The following is an 11182-nucleotide window of genomic DNA, read 5'->3' as shown; positions in this document are numbered from 1 at the left end:
AAGCATAACACTGGCCCTCCAAGCTGTCATGGGTGAGGTTTCACTATGTTATGAGACTCATTAAAATCGAATAAAAAAGAAACATGGGGGGAAATATTATGAGACTCACTGCAGCCCATATACCTCGCAGATTAAGGCCTGGTGAGATGCTGCTGATTAGCTGGATAGCCCATGTTTTCTACCAACGGAAGATTGGGTGGCATACATTTAAGATACAGGTAGGTAGCCGTGTTGGTCTGCCGTAGTCGAAACAAAATTTAAAAATGCCTTCCAGTAGCACCTTAGAGACCAACTAAGTTTGTGATTGGTATGAGCTTTTGTGTGCTCATGTATCTGAAGAAGTGTGCATGCACACGAAAGCTCATACCAATAACAAACTTAGTTGGTCTCTAAGGTGCTACTGGAAGGAATTTTGTATACATTTAAGAGAAAGTATTTAATTTAAGAGTTATCAACATAAAACTTTTTAAAGCAATTAGACCTATTAGTACAGCAGCATCTAAAAGTTTAACAGGTCATGCCATTCATAGTTCCACTATGAATACGCAACAGGGCTGAGAAAGTGAGTCACCGCAACTCAAGTTGACTTTATCATGCGAGGTTCAAGTCTTATATGCTTGCTGCTTGAAACATGGCCCTATGGATGGAGCTTCTCCACAGCAAAGCATTTATGAAAAGCAGATAATTACTTTATCCTCTTCCAACCATTTGAGGAGTGTTTCACATAAATGGCTTAGCTCATCTCAATTTGATTCTGCCCCACGTGGCAGCCTTGGTATGGACTCCATTATGAATTGCTCCATAAGCATATGCCTGGACAGGAAAAGCTGTTCAGATCTAACATGATGGCTGTATTCTATTAAAGAGAAGACTCGGACCACCAAGAGTTATTTGTAATAAACCATTTATGCATGCAGCGTTAGAAATGAGCCACAGTGTTTTATAAACCTTGGTCTTTATTAGGGCTACATCAACAGAAAGAGGTGTTTGCCACTAGAAAACAAGTAGATGTGGAACAGACTTCCATCGGTGAGTGGTTAGCTTTGGTTTTTTACAAGGCAAATTGCAAAAAGAAGCTGCAGGTTGTATTATCATAGATGACTATAAATAGCCTAGTCTTGAATAAATGAGTTCACTAGACATCAGTCTTTTCTCAAAGCAGCAACAGAACTAGAACAGAAATGAGATATCTGCACAAAGCAATGTGGCAACAGCAGACATATCCTCCAAGCTGTTCTTCAAACGTCTACAGACCTCAAAAAATGTGAGCTGCAAAAACTCCGAGGAGAGCTTGGCTGTCTGGCTGGTGTACCAGCCACCTAGCGCACCAGCAGCCACCCTGTCAGGCCTACTGGAGGTGGTGGCCGGCTGGGCCTTGGGAGTTCCCTAACCTATTGGTATTGGGGGACTTCAGCATCCATGCTGATGCCACTCCCTCCTCACAGGCTCTGGACCTGGTGTCTTCCATGGCGACACTAGGGCTCTCCTAGTTTGTTTCGGGCCCCACACATCAAGAAGCCACACGCTGGATTTGATCTTCGGCGTAGGTATAGATGTGATCATGTCTCCTTCGATGAAGGTGCCATGGTCTGATCACTACGCTCTGAAAGCCAGGATTGACTTTCCACACACCCCCTGCTTAGGTGGCGAGCCGATTTGGGCTCGCCCGCAGAGGCTGATGGACCCTGATAGATTCCGCCAAGCCTTGCGGGACCTTGCTCCCCCTGGCGACTCATTGACTGAGCTTGTTGAGGGCTGGAATACCCAGCTCCTGGCAGCCATCGATGAGATCGCACCGAAGCGCCCTCTGCGACCCCGCAGAAACCGGGCTCCCTGGTTTACTGAGGAGCTCCGGAAAATGAAGCGGGACCTCAGACGGCTAGAGCGAGTATGGCGGGGTGCCCGTGACGGAGCCTCAAGAACATCTTATAGGGCTTTTATGAAAACCTACGAGATGGTGGTGAAAGCTGCTAAGAAGTCTTACTTCTCGGCCTCCATTGCATCCGCTAGTTCTCGCCCGGTGCAATTATTTAGTATAATCAGGTCTTTAACGTCCCTTGAGGGACAGCCAAATTTAAATAACAATTTGACACACAGCTGTGAGGCATTTGCGAGCTTTTTTGCGGAGAAGGTCTTGTTGCTCCGCCATGACCTCCCTGCCAATTTGGATACAATAAAGGAACTGGAGGCCCCTCGACTGTCCTCGGGTCCAGTATTGGACCACTTCGACTGGCTATCCCCAGCCGATGTGGACAGACTCCTCCGAGCTGGAAAGCCCACCACCTGTCCTCTTGACCCGTGCCCGTCTTGGCTTATTAGAGCGTGTCCAGATGAAGTGCGGGCCCCCCTAGGGGATATCATCAATTTGTCCCTTGGCACGGGGACATTCCCAGGGGAACTGAAGGAGGCAGTGGTGCGCCCGCTCTTAAAGAAAACATCATTAGATCCCTTAGATCTAACCAATTACTGCCCGGTTTCGAATCTTCTGTTCCTGGGTAAGGTGATTGAGAGAGCGGTTGCTGAACAGCTTGGTGGGTTTCTGGATGAAACATCGGCTCTGGATCCATTCCAGTCCGGCTTCCGAGCTGGTCATGGGACCGAGACGGCTCTGGTCGCCGTAACAGATGATCTCCGCAGGCAGCTGGATCGAGGTGGGTCAGGGCTGCTGATTCTTCTAGATCTGTCAGCAGCCTTCAACATGGTTGATCACGAACTCCTGGACTACCGCCTTGCCGACGTGGGGATCCAGGGCACAGTCCTTCAATGGCTGCGCTCGTTTCTCTCTGGTCGGGGACAGAGGGTGGTGCTTGGGGGGGGGGGAATTGTCATTGCGTCACTCCTTGATGTGTGGAGTGCCTCAGGGTGCGATACTCTCCCCGATGCTTTTCAACATCTTTATGCGCCCCCTCGCCCAGCTTGTCCGGAGTTTTGGGCTGGGCTGCCATCAGTATTCTGATGACACCCAACTCTATCTGTTGATGGATGGCTATCCTGATTCGGCCCCGGACACACTGATCAGATGTTTGGAAGCTGTGACTGGATGGTTACGTGGGAGGCGGTTGAAGCTAAATCCTTCGAAGACAGAGGTCCTTTGGCTGGGACGGGACGATATGGAATTGGGGGGGCAACTCCCATCTCTTGCAGGGGCACAATTAATGCCAGCACCGTCCGTTAAGAGTTTGGGTGTAATCTTCGACACCTCCCTTTCCATGGAGGCGCAGATTGCAGCTATAACAAAGGCGGCATTTTTTCATCTCCGCCAAGCTAAGCAGTTGGCTCCTTACCTCTCTCGCCCTGACCTAGCCACTGTGATCCACACAACAATCACCTCCAGACTGGATTATTGTAACTTGCTCTACGTGGGGCTGCCCTTGAGACTGACCCAGAAACTCCAGCGGGTGCAGAATGCTGCAGCGAGACTCCTTACGGGGTCCTCGCTGTGAGATCACATTCACCCAGTGCTATACCAGCTGCACTGGCTCCCGGTGGAGTACAGGATCAGGTTTAAGGTGCTGGTTTTAACCTTTAAAGCCCTATACGGCCTAGGACCCTCGTACCTACGGGACCGCCTCTCCTAGTATGTCCCACAGAAAAACTTACGGTCTTCAAATAAAAACATCTTGAACGTCCCAGGCCACAGAGAGGTTAGGCTGGCCTCAACTAGAGCCAGGGCTTTTTCGGCTGTGGCTCCGATCTGGTGGAACGCTCTGTCACAAGAGACTAGGGCCCTGCGGGACTTGACATCTTTCTGCAGGGCCTGCAAGACAGAGCTGTTCCACCAGGCCTTTGGCCAGGGCACTGCCTGACTCCCTCCTTCAGCAATCTTCGCAGAGCTCTGGCCCAATGCTTGCCATTGGTTTGATTTGAATTAATTTTATAATGAATGATTTTAGAGTGTTGTGTTGTGTTATACTGTTGTACTGTTTTATTGTTGTTAGCTGCCGTGAGCCCGGCATCGGCTGGGGAGGGCGGGATATAAATAAAATTTATTATTATTATTGTTGTTGTTGTTGTTGTTGTTGTTAAAGCAAAATGAAGCTGAAACAGTACAACTGGACTATAAGGAGGCCAACTAGAAAAAGTGAAATTGCTAACTGTCATATTTAAGTCATATATACTGTACTTTGTGCATTCTTTGGAGTTCACTCATGCTTATGAAGGCCACATTAGACTGTGTTCAGGAACACCCATGTCTTCACATATAAATTGGATGATACTCCTTTGGAGTGAGTTTCCTCCTACAAATTGGGCAAAAGTTAGCATGCCTAAGAAAATTGCTGAGGCACTGACTACAGAAGATGTGGCCACATGTTGTTGACACTATAAGCCGTCCGCTTTGCACAATCTCTGCTTAGCTGTCTATGCAAATTCCACAACTCAAAGTGCCTGAGGATCTTGCAAATTCCCTCCTTCCCACTTCTCTGGGGAGCTTTCTAGTGGCAAGAGCACCACTTTCTGTGTGTCTGCTATCATCACCACCACCACCACCACCACCACCACTAAATATGAGGCTGTCAGACAACGGTTGATGTCAGAACTCTCTATTGGGCTGCTGCCCACTCTCTCCAACAATCACAACAGAATCATTTTGCGTAAGATCAAAAACTATAGATTCTGAAGTTTCACAAGTGAGGTCAACTACTTCCACATCAATACTTCTATCATTAAGGCTGTGCGGCTGTACTTGTGCAGCTGCAGCAGCTATTTTCCTTTGATTACAGGTTTGCACAGAGCGAGTCTTGCATCCACAATAGTTTCTCTGAATCTCCTGCTGCTCAGTTCCTTTGCTACCACCGAAAGGAGTAGTTTGTTCCATAAAACTCAGCCCTGCACTGTCAGGGAGAGGCAGACGGCAGAAGATTTAAGAACAGAAACCAGCACTTATAGAGAGCCTAAAGAGATCATTAGCAGCCTGTCGTCTGACAGCGAGTCAGAGGCAGGGGGGGAGGAGGATGATGATGATGATGATGATGATGATGATGAAAATAATAATAATAATAAATTATTTATACCCCACCCATCTGGCTGGGCCTCCCCAGCCACTCTGGGCGGCTTCCATAGAAACCAAAAATACACTAAAATATCACACGTTAAAAACTTCCCTGAACAGAAGTTCAGAAGATGTCTTCTGAATGTCAGGTAGTTGTTTATCGCTTTGACATCTGCTGGAAGGGCCCTCTGCCTGGTTCCCTGTAGCTTTGCTTCTCGCAATGAGGGAACCGCCAGAAGGCCCTCGGCGCTGGACCTCAGCGTCTGGGCAGAATGATGGGGGTGGAGACGCTCCTTCAGGTATACTGGACCGAGGCCGTTTAGGGCTTTAAAAGTCAGCACCAACACTTTGAATTGTGCTCGGAAACGTACTGGGAGCCCATGTAGGTCTTTCAAGACCGGTGTTATATGGTCTCGGCGGCTGCCCCCAGTCACCAGTCTAGCTGCCGCATTCTGGATTAGTTGTAGTTTCCGAGTCACCTTCAAAGGTAGCCCCACGTAGAGTGCATTGCAGTAGTCCAAGTGGGAGACAACCAGAGCATGCACCACTCTGGCGAGACAGTCCGCAGGCAGATAGGGTCTCAGCCTACGTACCAGATGGAGCTGGTAAACAGCTGCCCTGGACACAGATTTGACCTGTGCCTCCACGGACAGCTGTGAGTCCAAAATGACTCCCAGGCTGCGCACCTGGTCCTTCAGGGGCACAGTTACCCCATTCAGGACCAGGGAATCCTCCACACCTGCCCGCCTCCTGTCCCCCAAAAACAGTACTTCTGTCTTGTCAGGATTCAACCTCAATCTGTTAGCCGCCATCCATCCTCCAACCGCCTCCAGACACTCACACAGGACCTTCACCGCCTTCACTGGTTCTGATTTAAAAGAGAGGTAGAGCTGGGTATCATCCGCATACTGATGAACACCCAGCCCAAACCTCCTGATGATCTCTCCCAGCGGCTGCATGTAAATGTTGAAAAGCATGGGGGAGAGGACAGAACCCTGAGGCACCCCACAAGTGAGAGCCCAGGGGTCTGAACACTCATCCCCCACCACCACTTTCTGAACACGGCCCAGGAGGAAGGAGCGGAACCACTGTATGACAGTGCCCCCAGCTCCCAGCCCCTCTAGACAGTCCAGAAGGATGTTATGGTCGATGGTATCAAACGCCGCTGAGAGATCCAGCAGAACTAGGAAACAGCTCTCACCTTTGTCCCTAGCCCACCGGAGATCATCAACCAGTGCGACCAAGGCAGTTTCAGTCCCATGATGAGGCCTGAATCCCGACTGGAAGGGATCCAAATGGTCCGCTTCTTCCAGGCGTGCCTGGAGTTGTTCGGCAACCACTCGCTCAATCAAGAATGGAAGATTTGAGACTGGGCGATAGTTGGCCATCGGGGCCGCATCTAAAGATGGTTTTTTAAGAAGCGGTTTAATAACCGCCTCTTTCAGCGGGTCTGGGAAGGCTCCCTCACGGAGGGAAGCATTCACCACCCCACGAAGCCCATTGCCCAGTCCTTCCCGGCTAGCTTTTATAAGCCAGGATGGGCAAGGATCCAGAAGACAGGTGGTTGGTTTCACTCGTCCAAGCAGCCTGTCCACATCCTTGGAGGTAACAGATTGGAATTGATCCCACTCAACTTGACTAGACAGAACTCTAGCACTCTCCCGCCCCAGCACTGCTCCCACAGTGGAGTCTACTTCTTCCCGAATCTGAGCGATTTTATCTGCAAAAAACTTTGCAAAATCATTGCAGGAGAACATGTGGCCCGCTAAATTGTGAACCACCTGAAAAAGTCTCCTGCTGCTGTTTTCTGCAGATGCAATAGAGGCGGTGAAGAAATTCTTCTTCGCCGTCACTATCGCCACTTGGTAGGCTCGACGTTGAGCTCTAACCTGTGTCCGGTCAGATTCAGAATGAGTTATCCGCCACCGGCGCTCTAGCCGTCTCAACGATTGTTTCATTGCCCTCAGATCCGTGGAAAACCACGGGGCTGTCCGGGCTCCATGCAATCGGAGAGGGCGCTTCGGAGCCAAACAGTCAATAGCCCTGGTTAACTCCACATTCCAGCGGGCCACCAGGGAATCAGCTGAAAGGCCATCAACATGGGATAAAGCATCCCCTACTACTCTCTGGAAACCATTTGGATCCATTAAGTGGCGGGGGCGGACCATCCGAATTGGTCCCACCTCCCTGCAGAGGGGATGGGTCGCAGAGAAGTCCAGTTGCACCAGGAAGTGATCTGACCATGGCACTTCTTTCGTTTTGCTTTTACTTAGTGTCAGATCACCAACATCCATAGAGGTAAACACCAGGTCCAAGGCATGTCCGCGGCTATGGGTTGGGCCAGACTTATTCAGGGACAGCCCCATGGAGGCCATGCTTTCCACGAAGTCCCGAGCGGCCCCTTGTAAGGTCGTGTCGGCATGGATGTTAAAATCCCCTAGGACGACCAAGCTAGGTGTCTCCAGGAGAACATCCGCCACGACCTGAAGCAGCTCGGGCAGGGAATCCTTGGTGCAGCAGGGAGGTCGGTACACCAAAAGGAATCCTGTACTGCCCCTATTGCCCAACTTCCAGAACATGCACTCAGAAAACTGGGTCTTCCCAATAGGACGCCTGGTGCAAACTAATGACTTCCTAAAAATCACTGCAACCCCCCCTCCCCGCCCACATGACCTCGCCCACAAACAAACAAAACCAATAAAACAATACAAACAAAAAAATTACAAAATTACAAAAACATCAAAATAAAATAAAAAATTCCCCAAGCCCAACGAAACATCCATCCCACCCCCACCCGCCCACATACAAAAAATCCAAAAGAAATTTTTTAAAAACATTTTAAAAACACTCTGTGCCCCCCGGCAGTAACAGCAACTGTCCTAGTGAAGCCTGTCAGGCCCCGCCCTGGGCCAGATGGTAAGTGGCAGGAAGGAGCAGGGCCCCCAGGCACTCACACAGGAGAGTCTTCCTGGGCAGCAGGCAGCAAGCAGCAAGCAGTCCTTGTGAGGCTTCAGGCCCCGCCCCCGGCCAGATGGTAAGTGGCAAGAGCAGGGCCCTCAGGCACTCACTCAGGGGAGTCCTCCTGGGCAGCAGATGGTAAATGGCAAGAGCAGGGCCCTCAGGCACTCACTCAGGGGAGTCCTCCTGGGCAGCCTAGGAACAAGTCATTCTGTACACAGAGGAAGTCAGGGTTTCCGCAGACTTGCATGCTGGGTAAAAAAAGGGGGGGAGCAGACGCGGCAACTGTGCCAAAGGGGTCGGACGTTAATTGAAACACTGGAGATGTACATTTGAAATTTGTCAATAAATCAAATAGATTGGAACTGGCCGTGACCCCGGAGTTTTATCTATGCCTCTGACATGCACCAGGAGGGGAGCCAGCAAGGGCAGTTTGTAATAAAGGTAAGGCCAGAGAGGAAGTAGATGGCAGGGAGGAGGAGGCGGAGGTGGGGATACAGGGTTCAGAAGCAGTTCCCACCATCATCTTGTCCAGAGTATTATGAGGTCTTGAGGAGGTGTTGCGACTGCCCCTCTTGCTTTTGCTGTGCTTGGTTGCATTAAATTCTTTACTTGTTGAACTCATGATGCACTGGGATGGGAGAGGCACAGGCTGCAGAGTACTAGCTTTCCCCCTTATCTCCGTGTGCTGCTCACTGCTTAGTCGCCAAGCAATTCTGTAGTGTGATAATGATGATCATGAATGCTCTCTCTAAAGCAACTTTATGCAACTGGTGACGCTTTGAAGCATTGTGACTTTTTTGAAGTTGTCTCTTTTATACCAGGTACTCCAAAGCTGGGAGCAAGTTCAACATCTTGAGGAGTTAGGGCAGGCTTCCTCAACCTCAGCCCTCCAGATGTTTTTGGCCTACAACTCCCATGATCCCTAGCTAGCAGGACCAGTGGTCAGGGATGACCCAGTAGTGCTGGGAATGAGTTGGCTGGTGAAGCATGACCCGGTGATAGCTTGGGGCCAACGATCACTCACCTTTGCTTCTTCGCACTGTATCCAATATTGTTTGGGAGGCGGGTGGAGCAGGCAAGTGGATGCTAAGAGGGTGGAAGTAGAACGGGAAGGGGTCACAGGGACGGAATTGGGCATCCCCCCCCCCAGTACGCGGCCTACAGTGATGTTTTTAGTGAAAAGGAAGCTGACAAATTGCCCCCCTCCGACCTTACGATGCAAGATAGATCCAATTCATTTTGAAGTACCATATGCTTTTTCATTGGGACACGGGTGGCGCTGTGGGTTAAACCAGTGAGCCTAGGGCTTGCCGATCGGAAGGTCAGCGGTTCGAATCCCCGCGACGGGGTGAGCTCCTGTTGATCGGTCCCTGCTCCTGCCAACCTAGCAGTTCGAAAGCACGCAGTCCAAGTAGATAAATAGGTACCGTTCCAGCGGGAAGGTAAGCTGCGTTTCCGTGCGCTGCTCTGGTTCACCAGAAGCAGCTTACTCATGATGGCCACATGGCCCAGAAGCTGTACACCGGCTTCCTCGGCCAGTAAAGCGAGATGAGTGCCGCAACGCCAGATTCGTCTGTGACTAGACCTAGCTGTCAGAAGGAGTTAAGTATAAATAAGCATTATGGTATTAATGGAAGATAAGGTTAAAATAAGTTAAGATAATTATATGACAGAAAATAGAGAAAGAGGGAAAGGAATTGCTGAAATAATTAATAGAAGTGGAATACAAAAAGGGAGGTGAGAGGAGGTCGATGAAACGAGGGAATGAAATATAGGGCATTGAAACGGTATGATGTATGTTTTTTAATATTTTTTTATGTTTAGTTTAATGTGTTAATGTTGTGTTGTGCATTGTTTATATATTGTATTGTATTGTATTGTATTTCTTTTGTCTTTTTGTCTTTTGTCTTTTCTTCTTTTCTTCTTTTTTTAAAAAAAGTTTAAAAGTAATAAATATTATTTTTTTAAAAAATAGACCTAGCTGTCAGGGGTCCCTTTACCTTTATGCTTTTTCATTAACCCCCTCTTTCGTCTGATGCGTTTCCTGTAAAAGTATTATATCTGCTTTATCTTTATTCAGTAATGTTTTTTTTATATAATAATTTTTATTAAATTTTCCATTATACAAATATCACCAAATCAAACATTTTCACAAATTTCAACTTTTGGACTTCCGTCAGCTTCTCTGCCAATCATCCATATTTACATTTTTATTACACATTCCCTAAATTTAATATTGCCTTTTGATATACCCTTCCTGTCTTATTCTCTTTTTTACAATACTCCTCAAACTTTCACAGAGCTTCTTTAAACCCCACTAGCGTTGTTTGTTCATCACATATATTTTTCAGATATTCTGTAAATTTCCCCCAGTCCTTGATGAACTTGTGATCTCGTTGATATCTAATCTTCCCAGTTAACTTGTCCAATTCTGCATAGTCCATAAGTTTCCTTCTCCATTCTTCAAGGGTCGGTAGTTCCTCCTGTTTCCATTTTTGGGCCATTAATATTCTCGCCGCTGTTACTGCATATTGGAAAAGTTTGCAGTCCCTTCTGTTTATGTCACTTCCTGTTATTCCTAAAAGAAAGCCTTCTGGTTTCTTTACAAATGTATATTTCAACATCTTCTTCAACTCATTATATATCATCTCCCAGAAACCCTTCACTTTCTTACATTCCCACCACATATGGTAAAATGTCCCTTCTTTTTCTTTACATTTCCAACATTTATTACATGTTTTAAACATTTTCACTAATTTAACCGGTGTAATATACCATCTATATACCATTTTCATGATATTTACCTTTAACGCAGTACATGCTGTAAATTTTATATTTTCTTTCCATACCTTTTCCCAGTCTTCCAATTGTATATTATATCCAAAATCTCTGGCCCAATGTATCATCACCGACTTAACTTCCTCATCGATTGTATGCCATCCCAACAACATTTTGTACATTTTTGACAATATCCTAGAATCATTATTTATTATTTCTGTTTGAAATTTCGATTCTTTTTCTACATACCCACTCCCTTTAAAATCCTTTTTGAACATTTCATTTACTTGAAAACAATGCAACCAATCAAACACATATTCTTTTACTTGTTCATATGGCTTCATTTTCCATTTTCCTCCTTCTTTAATTATCAATTCTCCATATGTTATCCAACTCCCTCTCATATTGATTTTCTTTACACTCATAACCTCTAATGGAGACAACCAGTGTGGA

The 11182-nt window shown here is 47.5% G+C and overlaps 1 pseudogene across 1 annotated transcript; it reads right to left on the bottom strand.

Annotated features, from left to right (window-relative positions):
* Positions 1 to 4139: 4139 nt before the first annotated feature.
* LOC309333225 (E3 ubiquitin-protein ligase RNF4-like) lies at positions 4140 to 8573 on the bottom strand (annotated as a pseudogene). The gene is made up of 2 exons: positions 8351 to 8573; positions 4140 to 4827 (listed from the first exon to the last, which is right to left on the bottom strand). The product of its transcript is annotated as an E3 ubiquitin-protein ligase RNF4-like (transcript).
* Positions 8574 to 11182: the final 2609 nt, after the last annotated feature.

The sequence above is a fragment of the Podarcis erhardii genome, assembly GCF_964252035.2.
Source record: "Podarcis erhardii genome assembly, chromosome: W".
NCBI classification, from domain to species: domain Eukaryota; kingdom Metazoa; phylum Chordata; class Lepidosauria; order Squamata; family Lacertidae; genus Podarcis; species Podarcis erhardii.
This window is presented reverse-complemented; position numbering and strand designations above follow the sequence as displayed.